The sequence below is a fragment of the Poecile atricapillus genome, chromosome 15 (genome assembly GCF_030490865.1).
Source record: "Poecile atricapillus isolate bPoeAtr1 chromosome 15, bPoeAtr1.hap1, whole genome shotgun sequence".
In the NCBI taxonomy this organism is placed as follows: domain Eukaryota; kingdom Metazoa; phylum Chordata; class Aves; order Passeriformes; family Paridae; genus Poecile; species Poecile atricapillus.
This window is the reverse complement of record NC_081263.1, coordinates 65,490-86,426: the sequence shown is the minus strand read 5'-3', so window position 1 is coordinate 86,426 and position 20,937 is coordinate 65,490. Positions and strand designations below refer to the sequence as shown.

General features: G+C 40.5%; 1 protein-coding gene across 9 annotated transcripts in view; it reads right to left on the bottom strand.

Moving 5' to 3' along the window:
• NCOA3 (nuclear receptor coactivator 3) overlaps positions 1-19,708 on the bottom strand; it is a 71,642-nt gene extending 51,934 nt beyond the window's left edge. For all 9 annotated transcript variants that reach the window (XM_058850527.1, XM_058850529.1, XM_058850531.1 and 6 more), the window contains exon 1: positions 19,202-19,708. The gene's annotated coding sequence lies outside the window, so the exon portion shown is untranslated. The remainder of the gene's footprint in view (positions 1-19,201) is intronic.
• Positions 19,709-20,937: the final 1,229 nt, after the last annotated feature.

The window sequence follows — 20,937 nt, the reverse complement described above, 5'->3', positions numbered from 1 at the left end:
AGTAACAGATCTACAAACTAGGGCAAGGAATGATTTGCGAGACATTCCATGGCCTGAAAGAAAACGTGTTTATTGATGAGTCTTCAAAAGTGATAGAAGGAAGACGCAGAGCTGTGTGCTCTTGTGAGTGGCTGTGAATTATACCGAGACAAGACAGTAAATGTTTTTACTGATTCTAAATATGTATATGAAGTGATACATGCATTTAAGAAACTGTGAGAAAAAAGAAGTTTATTAACCTGCAAAGGAAGGACGTTAGTTCGTGAAAGTTTAATCTCCTGCCTGTTAGAGGTGGTGAATTTGCCAAAAGAAGTAGCAATGATGCACATTAGAGGGCACCGGGCAGGGTGCTCGGGGGAATCAAAGAGAAGCGGACTAGTTGATGGAGAGGCGGGGAGCTGCATTGTTGCCGGAAGTTTCTAGGATATTTCCCTTGCTCCCAGTGGCTGCCCCCTTGCCAGAAAGGTTGTCTTTTTCACTGAAGGACCTTGAGATAGTTGTGGAGAGTGGGGCAGAGGGAAAGGGAGGTGGTTAGTTTGCAAGGGACAGTGAGCGGATGCCGAGAGTTCCGACATCGCAGTTGTTAAAGCAGCTTCATAAGAGAAGTGCCGAGGCTCCCGAGAGATGGCAAAGACCTTCCTCAAGATGTATACTGCTGTGAATCTTTTTGTTCTAGCAAAACGAGCTGTTAATAGTTGTTTGATTTGTGCAAAGACAAATAACAAAGTTACAAAGAAACTGGCCAGAGTGGGGAGGCCTTGGGCTGTACATCCAGTCCAAAGAGGCCAAGTGGATTTTACTGAGATGCCCCGAGTGAAGAAATTTAAATATCTTTTGGTAATAATATGTCAATTAACAAGATAGCCAGAAGCCTTCCCTGCTGTTTCAGCAACCACAGGGTCAGTTATTAAAGTATTTTTAAAACAAATAATTCCAAGATAAAGGATGGTAGAAGCAATAGACTCAAATAGAGAAACTCATTTTACTGGAAAAATTCTTAAAAGAGTAATGACTGCTTTAGAGATACCATGGCTGCGGCTCTTACCACTGGCTTTAGCAAGAATAAGAGCCAGACCCAGGGAAGATATTCAACTATCTCCCTTTGAATTGATGCTTAGAATTCCTTATCCTTGTAATTCTCAGCCTGGGGCGGGGGTAGAGATAAGTGATGTATATCTAAAACAGTATGTGGCTCGGATACTGTCTCTTGTGAAATCTCTTCGACAGGAAGCTCAGCTGACACAGACCCTGCCTTTGGACTTTGCTGTGCATAATATCCAACCAGGAGACTGGATCCTAGTTACGGAGTAGAAAGAAGCACCCCTGGTGGCTAAGTGGCGTGGACCTTTCCAGGTGTTACTGACTACAGAAACAGCCGTCAAGACAGCTGAACACGGGTGGACACATCACACTCGAGTCAAGGTCTCTAAAGCTCCAGAGATTTGGACATCTCAGCTGGAGGAGAAGGATGGGAAGCCGTGACTGACACTCTGCAGGAGTGGCCTGGAGCAGTAGCCGGTGCGTCGACATCGGGGGAAGCCCTGAGTGCCCACCCACAGACTGACTGCTGAAATAGTCTGTATGGGCATCCCTACTCTCAAATCTCCAGACACTGGGAGCCAATCCATGCTGTCACTGCTTTCTTTATGCTAAACTGTTTCTGTGCTTTCACTTGCCACAGGTGGTGTAGAAGACAACGTGAAATTGAAAATCAGAAATTAGATTGTAACACTATTAGAATGTTTCTCTTAATAATTTTACCTTTATATTTTCAGTTAAATTAGAGTCTAAAGTGGGAAAATAATTTTTTTACTTTAAGAGAACAAGTAGCAAAGACCTTTAACCTTAGGAACTGTTGGGTCTGCGGGGGGCCTGGGGGATCTGAAAGCTGGCCATGGGTAGCCAGCCCAGTCGAGCCTAAATGGTGGGTTAGCACCCTGAGTGAAGTCCATAATGGAACAGGATTTTGGGACAAAGAAGGAAGTCCATGGCAGCTTCATTCTTCTGAAAAAGGCATTTATTGCCTAAACAGAACAGGGAGCACATATGTGGGAAAGAGCGTTTGTGACTGAACTTTATCTTTGGGTTTAGATTGTTGGACCCCCAACTGCCCTCCTTATGACTGTTCCAGATATCAAGGCAGATGGAATCAAACACATGTTAAGCTCACTAATGGTAGCTGGGTAAGGTGTTCCTTCCATAATTACCAATAAGATTTTGAAGGCTGTAAAGCAGTGGGGAAAGATAAGTTTTTTGACCCTTTATTTTTAAGCTGCCCCCAGGATAATTCCACAAGTCCGACACATGTTGTCCGAGACTATCAGTGGAAATGGCAACACCAGAATGGAACTCGAACCCTTTTCAGTAAGTTCTGGTCCAGATCTAATAAAACAGATCTGGGATGTGATTGCAAGTGGAAGCCTCATGTAGGAGCTTGGAAATGTAAATATTGTGATTCTTATGGCGAAGCAACTATTGTTGGTGGACCACTAGGCCCTGGAAGCAAGCTGTATTTTGACCCACCAGTTGATGATGAAAATTAGAAAGGTCCCTTCGCTAATGGGACCTGGGCTCTAAAGGGGCATTATTGGATTTGTGGCCAAAATGCTTACCGCAAGCTACCCCCAAACTGGTCAGGGATATGTTATGTGGGGTATATTAGACCATTGTTCTTTCTGCTACCACAAGTTCAAGGAAATCAGTTAGGAATCAAAGTATATGATGATCTAATTAGAGAAAAGCGGTCCATTGATACATCCCTGGTTGGAAAGAGCACCCAAAAGTGGGGAAAAGATGAATGGCCACCTGAACGAATCATACAACACTATGGACCAGCTACCTGAAACCCAAATGAATTAATATCAGGTGCCAGAGAACCCATTTATAATCTAAATCAGATAATTAAGTTGCAAGCTGTCTTTGAAATAATAATCAACCAGACAGCTACAGCTCTTGACCTTCTTGCTGACCAGTCTACCCAGATGAGAAACGCAATATTTCAACATCGGATGGTATTAAACTACTTATTAGCAGAAGAAGGGGGGGTGTGTGGAAAATTTAATGACTCAAACTGCTGTTTGCAAATAGATGACAATGGAAAGGTAGTGAAACAAATAACAAAAAGAATAAGAAAGTTAGCCCATGTACCGGTCCAAACATGGAAAGGATGGAAATGGGACATGTTTTCATGTTTACCTGGTGGCCTATGAGTCAAACAAATGCTTTTTTTTCCTCTTATGTGTTGTAGCAACTCTAATCTTTTTACCATGCATGATCCCTTGCTTAATACAACTCATTCAACATGTGATCAAAGGAATGCAGGTAGTAGCCGTGCCTACTGACCCAGAGATAGCTACAAAAGAGCAGAGAGTGATGCCCCTGCAAATAATTGCAAAGCCAAAAAAGACCCAAAAACAAGAAATTAAGTCAATGATAACCAAAGTTTGTAAAGACAATTATTAACATAAATTAAAAGAGGAGGGATTGAGAAGAATGACAGGTTTGTCTTTACAAACAAGCTGTGGGTCAGTTGATAAGATGCAGCTATCAGTGAGAGACACAGAAACAATGGGATGGATTCCAGTAGAAGATCAAAGGGGCACTAAAAGAACACTATGAATTCCATAAAAGTTAAGAAGGGATTATGCATGGCGGGGGGGGGGGGGAAAGGTATCACCGCCGGTATCAGGCGTTCCGGGAAGTCTGTACCTCTCACGTACCTCAGCCTATGGGGAAAGAGAGAAGGGACAAGCGGCCGGGAATTAGGATAAAAAGGAGGCTGCGCCCTCCAAGAATTTGAGAGACCCCAGGGGAATGCCCCATGGCCTCTCCCTTTATTCGAATAAAGAAAAAGGACTCCTCTGTCTCCTTTTTGGACATAAACCTCTAGTGTTTGTAGATTAATTTTCCTGACAGTCTTGAAAGGAAAGAGGACTAAAGCTCTTTTGAAGATGTGGCTAGAGTTCCCAGTTCAGTGCAGCAACAGACACTATAATACAAGACAGCATGAAGGGAAGTATGTAAAACATGTAGCTCAGGCAAATTCTTTAGCATCGTAACCTAAGAGTATGATTAACAAAGCAGAAAGAGGTAGACGGCTATTACTAATTTTCCATCAACATGCAGTTTCAAAATCAATAAATTATCTTACCCAGGATGTTAAAGTGCACCTTGTAATGGTGAAAGATACTCTGGTCTCAGACCTCTAAACGGGTCCAGAAAAAGGATAAGGACTCTTACAAAACAGCTATACCAGCTGAAAACACTGCCAATCTAACTTATTTAAATCATACTTCTGCGACTCAGTTCACAAAATCGTTTTTGGCAATGAGATTATCATGCAAAACCTCTTAAAACCTGCTTCAGGAATAGTCAGCCACTCCAGAGCAGCCAAAGAAAACCAATTTCCAGCTGGTGGGCAAGGTCAAACAGTGATTTCTTGAACTGACACAGGTAGATTCCTCTCTTAATCTACACAAATAGGCACAGTGGCAGCTTAATGAAGCTACCGTGAGGTTAAGTTTAATGCCTTGAGTGCTGCTAACAAAAGACACAGGAAGTGATTAAAACACGTAAAGTCAGAAAGTTGAAGACATCCTAAGATCTTAGCTGATTGAGTTCATGCCTTACTATTAAGTTTTCCTACTGTAGTTCAAAAATGGAAAGACACCACAGAAAATGCTACCAAATAATGCAGTATTTTCACATCTGAGCTAGATTAACATACAGTTTTGCCAATTCCAATTTAAGACTTAATTACTTTTATAAAAAGCTCTCAGTACATTCCTCCCAGTAAAAAGTGCAGTTTGGTTTTGTTGTTTTGCCTTTTCTGAATACCATGTCATTTTAGAGAAATTCTTTTACAGTAAGATAGTATCAATGAATTCCCTTTTTCTAGGATGGCCTCATTTTACAAGAAAATGGATACTATAAAATTTTATATCAAGTCAGCGCGTTACCAAGAAGCTTTTCTGTGTTTTCTGAATTTGATTAATACAAGCCAAGGTCACTTCCTGAAAGAAAGATGCCTACTAGTACAGCTGCAAGCAAACTAGACTCAAAAGCTGGGGGATGGGAAGACAATACTGGCAATTGCTAGCACTGTCTCCAGAAATATACCAATTACAAAAGTTGAGTAAAATTTGGAATTTTTTACTACATCACTACATAAGTAATCCAATAACTAAAGTCTGAGTCTGTATAATTACTGTTCCAAGCAAACAAGATTTGCAATGATGTACCGGTGAGACAGCAAAAATTACTAATTCCGTGGACCCTTTACTAAACTGTATGCAATTTTTTATTTTTTTTACTATGTGTGTTTTATCGTGCAGTTCATTAAGCTAGTAAGGAACCACCCTTGAATTAACAGCATGTCTCAGTCCTAGTGCGACCGTGAGACTCCACCCAATCCACAGTGTCCTATTCTGAAATCATTTAGGAAAAACACATTTTGGTAAAGCACGCAAGCTCTTTACAGAAGTCTACAGCATGCATTTTTCCAGTTCCTGAAGACTGTACTTAGCTTAGAAAAACATTAGAAAATTAGAAGCTGTGTTCACCTCTAATGTGTAAAGATATTTTAAGCCCTGTAGAGGTATTTTAAAATTAGTTGTTTTTAAAACGTGCCAAATTTGCATTATGCATGAGGCAATCAGATGTAGTTTTCCCTGTTAGTTAAAACTAACAGGTTGTAAAAATAAGAACCTACCAAACAGAAATAGTATTATTTTTGCTTTTTCTACAATTTAGAGCACCACATTGGTAGCAGGGTGGAAGGAATCTATTGCTGAAAAACATTTAAAACCATACATCAACAGACATTTCCACAAGGACATCTGGGGACACAGAGACATACACACACTCACCCTCAACTTAGTACACTGCATCTTTAATCAAACAGCCTTGATACACCCAGCATTGCAACAGATGTTTCATACCAGGTTGAAAATAGGATGATCTACTGAATGAAAGTTAAATTTGACAAATTGGTGCAGTAAAAAGAAAGCAACCTTGCTAGTTTTGGGTGGGCACCTTTGCCTAAAATAGAAAAATAAACTACACCGTATCAGTGCCTGTGCAGGTACAACTACATCTGTGGTTAAGGGTGCCTAACATTTTCCGTCACAGCAGATTTAATTCTAATTCTGTTCTAATTCTGTAATGCCTGTCTCTGACATACGCTTCAGAACTACCTTTCAGTTCAGACATTTAAGAAATGAGCAGAGAATTCTGTTGAACAAAGTGTAACCTTTTATTCAGTCCAAGTCAAAGCTCTGGAAGAGAAACTGGTCAAATGTCTAAACAAACTGAACTTTACCTTGCTGCTCCAATGAAGATACCTGTATAGCTGGTAAATGCCCTATTTAAAGTACTTGAACATGCTCAATTTTGTTTTAAACCAGTGGCCAAGATCCTCAAGCATTTTATCTAACCGAGTTAGCTTTGCTGCTGCACAGCTCCTCCATGCTGACAGAACAGAGCACGCTTTACCACTATATTACCAAGACCAAGAGGAACTTTTTCTATAAACCTGCCAAAGCAGTTAAAAGCGCCTGGCAGCACAGTAACTAGCAAACAGGGACATTTTTCTAGGTTGTACTCCCACACCCATACACACCCCTAAAGCATGAGGCAGCAGCAGGATCAAGGGCATAGCAGAGGCCACCCTTACCTCCCTCCTAATTCAATTGAAACGGTAGCTGGAAGTCTCAGCCAACAGCGCTAAAAACCCGCTTTCCTGCCCCTCCAGTGAGTAACCCATGTAGAAGGCACACTCAATTTAGTGACCAAGGTCACAGTGGCACCCTGCTCAGTGACTACCTTGCTGGCTAACAGAGAAGAAATTTCCTTATGGCAAGTGATACTATTTTTTCCATAAGCTTTTTAAAGACATATAAAAACTTACACTGAAAATACTAAGAATGTGAAGTCATTCAAAAAACTTCAAATAGTATTGTCAGCTCCACCTCTCAACACCTCTTTAATCCATGTTTCACATTCTTAATTTAAACAGATTCCTGAAACAATGCACTGCACAGATGATACAACAGACAAATAACTCTATAGTAGTCATTTCTGTAAACTGATGGGGGCTAGTGCCACACAGAGTCTCATAAGCAGTAGCACAGCAATCACTTCCAATTTGCTACACAGCAGTAGACAATCATTTCATAAATGAAGATCTGAAGTCTGTCGATGGCCTGTACATTAACTTGGCCTCTGCCCGTATGGGTACTTACAGAGTTCCAGTGACATTCAAATCAGGACACTCAGGTTTTTTCCAGTGAAGAGTAAACAACACTGATACATACTGTCTTGATTATGACAGATCACAACTTCTGACTGAGAACATTCTTTTAGAGCTGGCTTTAAGCTGGAATTTAAGTCACCAATTTAACTGATGGAATATATTTACACCCATCAATGAGGGTGGGCCCATGACCATGAAAGAAATATACTCTATAAAACACATTGCCTTGCCTTTGGCACATTTTGCTAGTCGGCAGATGCAGTACTTATGAACACTTATTTATGTGTTTGCACAAGAACTAAGTTATAGAATTAATGGCAGTGTGTTACACTGGAAACATTACACTTTCAAAAATGTAGATTCATATTCTGACAAAGTGTTTGAGTGCTGTAGGGAGAGGGTAGGGGGGGAGGCATCTATCCACTACAGGGCTTCATACTGTGTGAGTACTCAAACTCACACAAACTGCCTTTAAGGGGAGTTAATTGCCTGGTGTCTTAAGAATGCTTTTGAGAATCCTACTTAGTGTCTTTTTCCATCATGCTACTAAAATAGATTCTTTTTTAAATTTCTTGAAAAAACACACATCCTCTTTGTTTTTAAGATTAGATCTTGGTACTTGCTGATCTAATAATAATAATTAAAGGCCTGTTAACGAAGTTAATGAGTTATTGGCACAACTAGACTCTTAGATTTGAGAGTACAAGATCAGAAACTACCAAAACCAAAATAAACTACCGAAGAAAGGAAATCAAAATAGTTCAAAATTTCCACGCCTAACATCAGTGCTTATATATGATTTATTTAATTGAAAGGAATAAGTACAGCTACTTAATACAAAGGTGACATTCCAAATTTGTCCTTGAAATATGGAAATGTTTCAAGCTCAGCGCTGTAATTAAAATCTGATTAAGTCTGAGTATATTCAGGTACACTTCGTCTGGATGCAAGAGGTATTCATTCAGTTCAGCAAAAATGCTTGCCATTCAATATTTGAAGGAAAATCAGTTGTTTACCTATAATTATACCAACAGATTTGAGCATTCCATTAACTAGGATCCCTTTCCCTTATTTCTTTTTCATATTCCTTACCATATTTCATTCATAGTGAACAGAGTTTAGTAGAGTAGAACACCTTCAGCGAAATTGCAAAATAAGGACAGAACAGAATTTCCCTCCCCCAGTTGGGTTCATTAATCTTTCCACAATAGAGTCAGGTTATCACAGAGCATCTGCTACAATTTAATGCTCAAAACAAAGCTATGGTGGTAATGTGCACGGTTCTGGTCAAATAAAATCTCGGATTTAAGGGCTCAATTATTTAAAAATTAAGCAAGGTGGAAAAGGTTGGTATCTTTGCTCAACGCTACATAAAACAGAGTAATACCACACAGAGAGGTATTAGAGATTGGAAAGTCAGAGTCTCATCGAAGGCCTACAAGAAAAGGGCAACAGGCAAGATTTACCAGCTTCAACAAGTTAAATTTCGGTTTATAAATGGTGATTGAACACAGGAACCACTTTTAGATGGCCTACGGAATCCTTAACCTGAGAGACTTTTAATACTTGACTAAACAAAACCATGTCCAACCAGCATTAACTTTGCTCACGGTGTTTGGATTGATGCTAGCATAATTACGTGATGAGTTTTCACACACAATAATACATTGTCACCAGGGAATTATGTACTACAGCCCAGAGATAAACTGGGATGTAGTACATAAGATAACTGAGATAAACCATTTACAACAATAGGCCACTAAGACAGGAAAGTAGCATTACAACTGATCCTACTTTGTTTAATTCTAAGATACATTACCACATTCTTTTTGGATCTGATCTAAGAGGTCTGTTTTCTTAATATCATGTACACTTTAGGTCTTGCATACATACATCAACAGTCTCATCTTTACTGGACACAGAGTATGTAATCCTGACCACAACATTCATTCCTACCATCAAGGATCTTTTTTCCCCGCCCCTTTACGAGAAAAAATGGCATGCTTTTGCATAAGGCTCTTAGTGCCCTCTGGGTTTTTTTCTGGTCCAAACTTTTCTATTCTCTACAAGGAATTTCCCTTTCATAAAAAACTTATGCTTCTAGTTTTTGTTGTGTTCTATTAAAGAAGCAGTATCTTCATTAAAAAGCCATTTTTCAATGAATCTCACATTAAGCTCCCAAGGATTCCTCAAGCAGGCAGAAAATCAGTCTTACTCACGAAAGCTTTTATACAAATGGCACTTTTCAAACATTAATGTTTATCTGCAGAACTCTCCAAAATGGCACCATCAACATTAGCATAGAAATTCCAAGTAATTTTAGGAAGATTAGCAGCCATTCTGGAAGTTAGTATAAGAGGTCAGTGACTACCAAAACCAGATGGGATGATATCCTTCCTCTTCAAGTGCCAAAAGCATTTATAACGTTTTCAGAGCCAGTTCCTTCCTTGTTTATAGATAAATGGCTAAGCAGTTGTGCAGCTTCACATCATCAGGAAGCAAATTTTATGTATTCTTATATATTGCATTGGTGGAAATTCCAGGACAGAGCTGTAGATTTTTTTTATTATTACTTTTTCCTTATGTGATTTTTTTCTTTAGTTCCCATACAAGTAGACCAACTCAATTGTATCTAACACTCAACCAAACTCTGAGTTGGAGAGCCATTGTTTGATCTTTAAAATTAGTATTCAGTCACATCTCTGCACAGAAAAGTTGTCATATTAGCATCTGATAAGCAAATAAAACACAGTAACTAAATGAAGAGCACACGGTCATGCATTTCTGTCACGCAATTGGAGAAGATCAGCTATGAAGCACAATCAATGCAATGTGTTTTCTTGTCAGTAAATGCCACGCTGCATTCATGAGCGAATGACCTTCTGCTATAGTACATCCCACACAGCATGGGAAGTTATGTTTAGGTACGCCACAGTCAGAAGTTTATATTCTTTATATTCTGTCAAAATTATTAGGAGAAAAGTTACTAGTAGCTGTCTCTGGGCATAGAATACCTTCTCTTTTCAAAGTCCAGTATTTTTTACCTTACTTTCAGTGGATCTAACAGTGCACTGAAAGTTCAAAAGCCTACAAAGCCTTACCTACTCCTGACCTTTCATCAGTACAAAAACTCGTTAGATTCTCATACAGATGAAGTAACAGTGTACAAACAATAACGGGATGATCACAACACACCATGGAGGGAACACAAGAAAAAAGCATACAAAACTTAACCCTGATACCATTAATCCTCTTAAAGAATAAAATTGATGGGATCTTTTTTTTATTGAAAGTAGATTTATGACAGACAATATGCTCAGACAAGTGCCTGCATCCAGTCAAGACCAAAAGTTATTTATCACTTGTCTCCACCTCATACTATTTACCTCAGTGTGTCATCTGTCTGCAAAACATGGCTTAGGAACTGTAACGTTTCGATGAGCACAGCTATCTGAAAAAACCCACAAATTCTTCTGTCTTTTGAAGAGATCATTCTCCAAAGGTTTGCCTTCAACTGTCTCCTTTCATTTTCTTGATTTTGCTTTAACCCTACCTTATTCTAACCAAGCCAGCTCACCTGAACTGTATTTCAGGGCAGCTGCTAAACTGCAGAGCATAGAGGTTGAACTTATGACAAGAGATTATTCCGAAGGAGGTGCTGCCTTTCTTGAGGCCAAAATCCCACTGAATACAATGTCCAGACGGGTTTTCAGTTTCACTACTCTCCAACAACAGGTATAGAAGTTGACATCTCAGTCTAATCAAGTATTAAAGGCCAAATTGCTTACCCCAGAAGCTATGACCAAATCTCAAACAAACAATACTCAACAGTGATTTGCATTGTATCTGCACTGCAACCAGACAGATCAAGCTAAGAAATCCCATTTCATCACCGGTCTTTCAAAATAACATAAATACTTTGTTCAGACAATTATTGGTTACTTCAGGAAGAAGAAAACTCTAGTACCAGCAATAGAGAGAACTAAAAAACAAAGGAAGATATATATACACAAGGATACTAACACTCTATCCCACATCTTAGGAGGAGCATTCTTTAATGGTCCAAGTATTCCCCAAAAGCCTAATAGTGTTAGGTACCACGGTACATACCAAGGCCAGGTCATACCATGCACTTCCTCAAGTTTAAGTGAGGTGGAAGACAGCAAACTATATACCATATTAACACAGACCTTTAAAAAAAAATTATTTTCTTTTTCTAAGAGAATTGAAGTTATTTCCGCCCTTTTTTCATTCCCTAAATATCAATAGTTCATAAGAATTGATGCAGAGAAAACAAAGTAGTTGTGATAGAAAACTTACCTAGCACTGTATTCGCTACAGCAGAAACTGAAAGAAAGAAAGAAAGAAAGAAAGAAAGAAAGAAAGAAAGAAAGAAAGAAAGAAAGAGCATATGAATGTGTTTTAGCATACCCTCCAACTTTTCGATCTACCATTCAGGAATTTCCCAGCTCAAAAGGACCCAGTCTCCTAGCTGCTGGATATTCTGTGGCTGTCAGCTCTGTAGTTCAGCTATAAACTATCTGGAAGTATCCTTTTTTTATTTTTAACCCTGCCATCTGATAATAAGGACAGTAAGGGAAATGAGTGAAGAAGAAAACACTTCCTTCCTGTTGATTTTCCATTACACTTGTGGTTTTGTATAGATCTGCCTCATACCATAAGGCAAAAATACAAAAAAAAAAAAAAGGAGAGAAATGCTGGAAATTCTGTGTCTCATTAAAAATACAGAGAAACACAGTCCATTACACTCTTTGATACTGCATATACCAGAAATACATATACGCGTGAGGAAGGCATAGCATGACTGTATTATAATGAAGTATTTTCAATTTTCTAATCCTTTCTTTCACTGACAGTACTCAAGTTTTGGAGCCCTACTTAGCACTGTTCTGTCATTTTGACAGAAATATTATTTCAGATTTATTTTTTATTTTACTGAGTGGAGGAAAATTGAATAAAGATCTATTGGCTATAGGACACCCTCTTCTTCCCTAGGTAAAACAATAGGAATAAAGACCAAAGCATCACTGGAGTAAGGAAGAGTCTCCTAAACCAAGTGGTAGGGATATATCCAGTCAGTCACCCTGAAAAGAAAGCTCTTAAACCCCCATGGCTTCTTCTTCAGTGACCACTCTGACTGCAATTACTACCTGTAGTTACCAAATCTACATTTGTAGAGGACAAGAATAGAATATGAGAGGTAACAAAACCAGAACCTACTACCAGAACAAGAAGCATTTGAGTTTTTTTTCTTTAAGTTGACCAAATCTTCATACATTAAACTTTTGCTCAGTGCAGAATTGTTTCAGTCAAGATCAATCTTATTTCTATCAAGCATTTAGCAAACGTACCAGTTAAGTCAACAAAAGAGTTGGCAATAAACAACAAAGATAAATGTAAAACCTCAAAGAACACTGGAACTTCTGTAAGGCTGCAGCATGTAGCACTATAGTGAAACACCTCATCTGCCACCCTAGCTTTATCCAAAGCCCAAAAAAACGAAGTACGTTGGCTTTAGGCTTTGACAATAAATGCATTTCAGTTGCCTTACGTCTTCAGCAATACTTTTTTGCCTTCAGGAAGAAAAAGTCTCACTAATACTTAGAAATCCCATCTCAAGCTTTAACTTTGCACCAAATTTGTAAAGTAACAAATTTATATAAGATATAAAAAGACATATAAGATATAAAAAAGGTATACAAAGCAATGGCAGTAATTTCAGTACTTCTAATCAGTGAGCAACTAATTAAACAGTACACAACTCTCAATACAATCCTTACATAAGCTGGAAAAGATAATAAGGTTCATGTCAAGTTCAACATGCTCTGCTTTTAACTTTAGTCATTAGCATTCTTGTTAGCAGTAACTCAATACGTGAGAAAGGAGTATTACAAGCAGTCAGAAAGTCAGATGTTGAAATTTTTATATAATTATTAAAAAATAAAAAAGTAGGCCAACAAAGAGAGGTAACATAAAAAGAAGCACAATGGCCCTGACTTGACTTGAGAGCTGTGGAAGTGCACTACGCTGTCTTAAAAGACAAAATTCCATTAACATGCATATAAAGGGTTCTGGTTTTACATTTTCAATTAATACCAGAAAGACAAGAGTTTGGTATGATGTTGCTTATTTTTTACACAACACAGTAGCTTAGCTCACACCCTGGCATTTAAGAAAACAAAAACCTCAACCTAGTAACCTAGTATATGAAGGATTCTTTAGGCCCTACCCCAAAACAGCCTAAGTCAACAATACATTTCTGTACTGACAGAAAGACAAGACACATTCCAAGTACAGAGTCCTCTACACCTTGAAGAAAGGTCAGGTAGCTTTTAGTAAACAAGAGCAACTTACACAGAAAAGAGCTTTAAGGCAGACAAATGGGGCTGAACCTTTAGATCCTTTCAGTTAGATTTTCACCATTGTATCTGAAACTACAATAATTTTTAAAATAACCATTAAATAGTCTTTAAGTTTAACTCTTTTACAAAAGATGGGTTTCCTAATGTCTTTCTTCCTTCGTATATTAAAGATAGGATAATTAAGATTTCTGGCTTAGCAGCACAGAGTCCTTACTGGAAATGTTGTTCTAGAATTACCATCGGAAGCAAGAAAAGATGTATTGTCACCTAGCAGTGACCACGTAGAAATAGGAACAGATAACACACTGTAAAAGAAGAAACTGAATATAATCAGTAGTTGATACCAAGTACGACAGTGGTTTATGCACAGTCTTCTGCATATGAGAATTTATTTCATGACAACTGATTTTCAGCAAGCACTTGTTCACCAAATAGCTTGAAGTTTCAGTCAGAAAAGGATTCCTAACTGAAATTCCAGCAATAAAAGCATGCCTGCATGTTATTAAAGGAAACAGTGGAAAATTTCTCAGGCTGACATCCAGAATGTCTGCGGTTCCTTTTCATATTTCTCTCCTTGCAAAGCAGCAGTTATTAAACCAGACCCTAAAAGCTTGGGGTTTTTGGGTTTTTTTTGTTTTGTTTTTTTTTGGTTTTTTTTTTGTGGTTTTTTTTTTGTTTCATGAAGCCTGGAAATTTCCACTGCTTTTAAAGAGCTTTTTAAAAACCTCTCTCAAATACACTGCTCAAATGACCTTACAATTCTGCCTAGACAGACTCTTTAGTTTAAAGGAAAAGTTACATTGCTATAAAGCAGAGCTAAGATGAGGGGGAAAGAAAAAATTTTGCTCATATACCAAAAGCACTTCTTGGCCAATCTGAAATATTATCATACTGCGTATTAATCTTGATAGAGGTCACTTGAGGTTCAGCTACAGAGATGTAGACGGGTAAGAGAAGACAACGCAGTTGATAAAGCTACCTTGTAGCTGTACATTTGAACAGAAGTTACAGTGGATGATAACACAAGCTACCCTGTTCCTATCAAGTAATCAAGTGATGGCTCTCCTTCAACTTTCTCAAATTTGCACTCATTTTCCATTGTTCCTGAATCCCAGTCATCATCCCTGCTACCCCCTTATTGTCTCTCACACAGCCAATACAAGTCTGGCAAGTTTGCTAGCACTAGTTCTACACCTCTCCTCTACAAATCTTATTCGTTAGCCTCGAACATACACCACCAAAGATTAGGGGGTTCAACAGAAAACCTACAGTTGTAATACAAAAGTCTTTGAAAGCTACTTCAGCCAGGGAAGATGCTTTCTTTATTCAGTTTTCAGTGCACTGATTAGAGAAAGTGCCTTCCTTTTAAATGAGGAGGGAGTGGGGGGGAGGATCACATTCTAGGTTAACAGAAGATGTTGGCTTTGTTCTATTTTAATCAAGTGAACAATTCACAGATAAAGTGCTCTTCCTTTTGTTGCCATTAGCGCTATCTTTGAATCTATGACTAAATAAATTCTTGAAATACTGATTAGGAGGGGATTCTTTCAATTACAACCTAAGAAATGTTAAGTGGTATGCTGACCGACTTCCTGCCCATTGAGCCAAAAATCTTTACTCTGAATACCAAAAAAGGTTGCCATAGAAGATAAAACCAGGAGGATACTATAACAAAAGATGCTGCTATGTCTGCTTTAGTTTATTGCAGCAGCAAAGATGGACAGAGCACAAAAAGAACTGCAAACCAAGTCATGATTCCCTATTTCCACCTAATCTCTCTAGCCTAACCTTTATGGGGAAGGAAAATTATTATAGGGGAAAATATCTGAAAAGCCTATCCAAATCACCGGCAAAGAATTTGCAAATTTTTGTTTGAAATCATCTCCTTAAGATGTAAGTTTCCAAAAATGGAAAACCATTTTAAAATTGTCATTATTAATATAAGAAACTAATTTTGAACCTTTACCACTTCTTCCGTAAGATTCAAAAATACCAACGTAGCATTTCCATATAGTGATTGTTTATGTGCGCGCATGCGCTCGCGCACACACACGCACACACACACACAGACACGCGCGCAGACACGCGCACACGCGCAGACACGCACGCGCAGACACGCACACGCGCAAACACGCCCACAGTGCGCGCCCACAGTGCGCGCCCACAGTGCGCGCCCACAGTGCGCGCCCACACGCGTGCAGACGCACACACACACAGACACACGGACACACGCGTGTGCTCCTAAAGTCTGTCTAAAAGGTTTTAGGAAAGGTTTGTCCGCATAGACTATATTGGCTGTTACCCTCTCAGACACACGTAGCAGCAAAAAGCAAGTAGCCCATTTTACCATTTTCTGTGACTTGCTAGCCTTCAGAGAATGTGACGAAAAAACCCAGTAATGTTAAGATGTTAATATACTCTGCAGGAAAATCGGCAAAGTGTTGGAATTACAAATTGAGTGCACAAAGCAAAACCAGAGGAATGCTACCTTCAATTTAGATTTATTTAGTTCTTTGGACTCACCCAGAACAGAGAACTCTTCTCCTGACTAACTGTTCTGAACAATTGTTTCCCCTAAATACTGCAGAGAATATGTATTTCACTGGGTGAAATACAAGTAATTGTAAGTAAATTGTTTAGTTCTGTCTTTTACTTAACCCTACCACTAAAAGACATGGCAACAAAAGTCACCCAACCCAATCCCTGTTCCATTACCTGTTCAATCACTTTGGGATGTTTCAGTGAGGCAGAGCATTCTGTTATTAGACATACTGCACACAGAAGAGTAAAAGTCCTTCGTGAGATTGAAGGCAAGGTAATTTTGTTTCACTTTTCAAAAATCAGTTTACTGACGACTGTAAATTTAAAAAGTCACCAATTAAGTATTATTAAACTACCAGGATCCATCTGAAATATACCTCCCATTTATATGGTGCACAAAATAATTTGATGTACCTTCATTCAACTAAATGCAGCATACAAAAATCAGAGTCGAAATACATTCCATAGCAGATTTAAATCAGTAGCAGTTAAATTCTTTTACAATTGCCTCTTTCCTAATACACTACATCTAGAAACATCAACAGATCTAGCCGGGGGGAAAGGGGGAAATAGAAATGAAAAAAACTACATAGGCAGACTGCCCCAGCATTCAGGTTAGATATCCTTCTCCACTCTCTTATATCCTTGGCATAAAGGGCACTATTCCTCCCCTCCCATTCTCCTCAATTTTTTTTATTATTAAAACAAGTCAGAAGAACATTTAAGATCTTTCTAAATACCCAAAAAGCTCAAACATGAAGTGCAGAAGATCCTGTATGGTACAGTTGTTTAAGAGAGACTCATTTAAATGCAGGCTGAAGCAGCCTGTAGTGTCAGACTATAGCGTCCAATACCTTTTCACATGCTACAAATGGTTTGATTTTGCAGGCAAATATAATCAAGATACCTTTTCTTTCCCAGAGTTCTTGAAAAATAAAAACACTCCCCCTCCTTTTCTATGAAACTGTGCAACAGAGATTAATCTTGAAGGTTTTGTGATTGTGATTTCTTGTCCATTTTTAAAAAAAAAACCACCATGATCAAAAGATAAGGTTCCATTGTAAAACAGACTTGCTTCCTCCTCATCTGCATTTTGTCTCAGCTATACATTAGCGTATACATCACTGATAAAATGCAAAAAACAACAAAAAAAAACCAAAATAAAAAAAAAACCAATAAAATTGGTAACTAGTCAATGCAAAACTTCCAAGTTAATAAATCCAAAGCCATGATGAACAAGGGCCTCAAATGAACAGTTAAAAGAAACACAAAGCCACAGGCGAGCCCAAAATGCACGCAAGTCATATTTCAAATAAAATCAGACTGGCAACAACACACTGTAATCAGGAAAGGTACTTAAAAGTGAGGCCGAATGCTGGGTTTATTTTGTCTATCACTTCCCATATCCCACAGCCTCTGTCTTCACATGTCAGCAGTGAATCCATCAAATCCACTCATATTAGTAAAATAAACAAAATAAAAAACCACAGTAGTAGTAACAGAGTTGAAAGAAATTCTTTACAACAGTCAGTTGAGCAGCCCATTGTAACATCAGTTAACAGTAAATATAAGTACTGCATGCTATAATGCACAATCTTGCTCTAAAATCAAAGTAACGAAGCTGAACCAAAACAAAAAGTCCAAACCCCACAAACAGCACCCCATTTTGTCTGTTTCCTCTAAACCCATGCTTTTATTCTCCGGTTTTCACTCATATACTATCTGTTTCGATTAAGCTATATTTTATATTCAGAACATACTACTTTGTTTCATGTGAAGCAGAACATTTTAAGATGTAAATATACTATGAGAAAATATTTATTTTTACAATAGTGATGATAAAATTTTAAGCTTATTGTAAGAATCCATTGTAACTGTATTCCAGATACCATGTACTTGCCCTCCCTCACACTTTCAGATTTCCTTTTGTCTTGTTATTCCAGTTAGAATGCAACATACTATTTTCTGTTAACTTCTGTCTAAAAGAGGAAGAAGATAACGAGGATTCAAATGATTCTGAATAGAAGCTGACAAATTGACAACCTTCGCTTTTAAAGGAAAACTTGACCATGCTTAGAAATAGGAGCAGAAACCACAAACAACCGACGAAAGAGAATTGTGGGAATCATCTCAACCTCACGCTACATTATAACTCAAAATCACCCTATTTATATCCCAGAAACACTAACACCTAAAGTGGCACGCGACCTCGGGGGGGGGGAAACCCAAACAAACTCGTCTCCACCCCTCAACAACAGTTTCATTACAACTACGAGACAGAAATGGATAAAAGAAGTGGAAATGAACCTTTCAGCTGCAGTATTTTTCATCCCTTTTCTTAGTGGCAGAGATAAGGAGACAAGGGAAGTCAGCTCTAAAACTTACCGAGACTACAGGACGACCAGGAGAATGCGGATATCAAGGTCTTCGGAACCGCCTCGGTACCAGATAAATTTAGATGAATGGCAGAGAGGGCCATTCTAACCGAGGTATTTCACCCACACTCCGCCTCTGCTCAGACTGAGAAACCGTGGGTCAGACGGTTCTAAAGCCAAGCGACCTCAGGTCTCTGTATTTTACGAGGAACCTCCACCCAAAATCACCATACTTGGATATGCATCACCCAGAGATACGGGAAGCATTCAGTCTACGCATCAATGCCCCGCCACTGCCCCAGGAATGCCCCTTCAAAACTCAGACACCAGTAGTTACAATAGCTAGAAAGAGGTTAAGGCAGCCACGCACTGCCCGGGGTATTCCCTCATCTCCAGCCCTCCTCACACACAGCCCGTCTACGCTCCCCTTCCTCCTCCCCTCAGGGAGCCACATTCATAATGAGGAGGGGGGTGAGAGACAGAAAAGAGCCGCCCCTCAGGGCCACCCCCCGAGCTTCTCCCTTCTCTGGCAAGGGGCAGCGCTCCCTCCGCCATTCCAGTCCCACCCCAGCACTCGAAGCAGGGGAATGCGAACCAGAACTCCCCTCCCTCCATCCGTTACTTACTCCCTCCCTCCAAACCCCACTCACCTGGGAAATGTGCCAAAGCTCAGCTACATCTTCTCCCGCACACTCAGCTCCGCACCGCCATTTTCCTCACTGCCTGGATTTAAATCGGGACCGGAGCGGAGACACCAGGCGGCGTGAGGCATCGTGGGACCTGTAGTGCGGCTCCACGCGGGCGTTCACGGAATCCCCACCCCCTTGGCATGGGAGCTCATGGTACTTGTAGTCCACGCCGGGCCCGCTGCCGAAGCCGTAAGGCTCAGCGGTCGCCAGCGCGCCGGTGTCGCCCCCGCACCGCCGCGGACTCCGCAGTAGGGCGGGTTCAAACTGGAAAGAGGAAGCGGCCCCAGGGGAAGCTGCCTGTGCAGTGCACCCCGCCGGCGTGTCCCCGCGGCATTTGCTCAGTGCTCCCAGAGGTCACAAAATGTCCTATCTGTATCATACGGAGCGTTCTACTGCGCACTACAGTTCAAAATTCAGAGCGGTACTGGCCCTGGGTCGAGCGATGTCCCCCTGTTTCTGCTGAGCTCTGCTGGGTCCTGATTGTATCTCTGGCCCCGTACTCACGGTTCTTACGGAGTTTTGTTTCTCGTTTTGCTCGTGTGCATTATGCGTTTGCATACGTTGGCGCTGCTCTCCCTGCGGCCCCAGCCGCGACAGAGCAGGACAACTAAAAATTCATTTTTCATGTTACTCCCCAAATGTTCACAATTCACATCGGGCTTCATTGGCCATGCCAGTGAGACGTGCAGCAGCATCGCGAGGGCTGGAGCGGTCGTGGTGGGTCTGTGAGCGCAGGTTCCGATCACGATACAGCCATGTTCTGCAGCCGCACAGGGTGATCTCCCCGCAGGAGCATCACAGGGAAGAGATGAGACACCCAGCACTAGCTGGAGCGAGGGAACAGAGGAGGAAGGAGGCAGAGAAGGGCCTGAGCGGGAGACGACGCACGGGCCTCGGACACAGCACCCCCCTTCGCTGTGGGGCAGCCGCCAGCCGGCCAGACAGGAGGGAGGGACTTCAACCGCTTGGGGGGCGGTCCTCCCTTTATTCTTTTAGCGAAGGCTCCTTTTGGAGGGGGGATGTACGTATGTAAATGGCGTTATTAAAGCAACATGGTGCCGTCCGGTTAGTTTGAGTCTTTTAGTGCTTTCTTTGGGAGCGAATAAAAAGGGAGGTAGTTGGAGGCTGGGGGGTGATGCTGTCATTTCGGGTACCCCGATTGTTTTAGATACATATTGTAATAAATAGAAATGATTTGTGCTAGCTAAATTATAACTATTTGGAAAGTTATTATTTGAAACAATCAAGAGAATCAGTGTCATAAGGCAGATGTACCCCTTTACATATGTTACATGTTAAAATTAAGGATCTGTCCCGAGGGTGCTGAGTGCCTTCCAGAAGGTGCTGGATCCACCCCGTCGGTTCTAGACTATCCTGCCGAGTGCTGAGCGGTGCTGAGGTTCTAGATCACTCCATGGGGTTCTAGACTATCCTGCCGGGTGCTGAGCGGTGCTGAGGTTCTAGATCGCCCTGTGCATCCTGAGCGCCTTCCAGAAGGTACTGGATCCAACCCGAGGGTGCTGAGCGCTTTCCAGAGGGTGTTGGGTCCATCCCGAGGGTGCTGAGCACCTTCCACAAGGTGCTGGATCCGTCCCGAGGGTGATGAGGCTCTTCCAGAAGGTCCTGGATCCATCCCCAGGGTCCTGAGCGTTTTCCAGAAGGTGCTGGATCCATCCCAAGGGTCCTGAGCGCTTTCC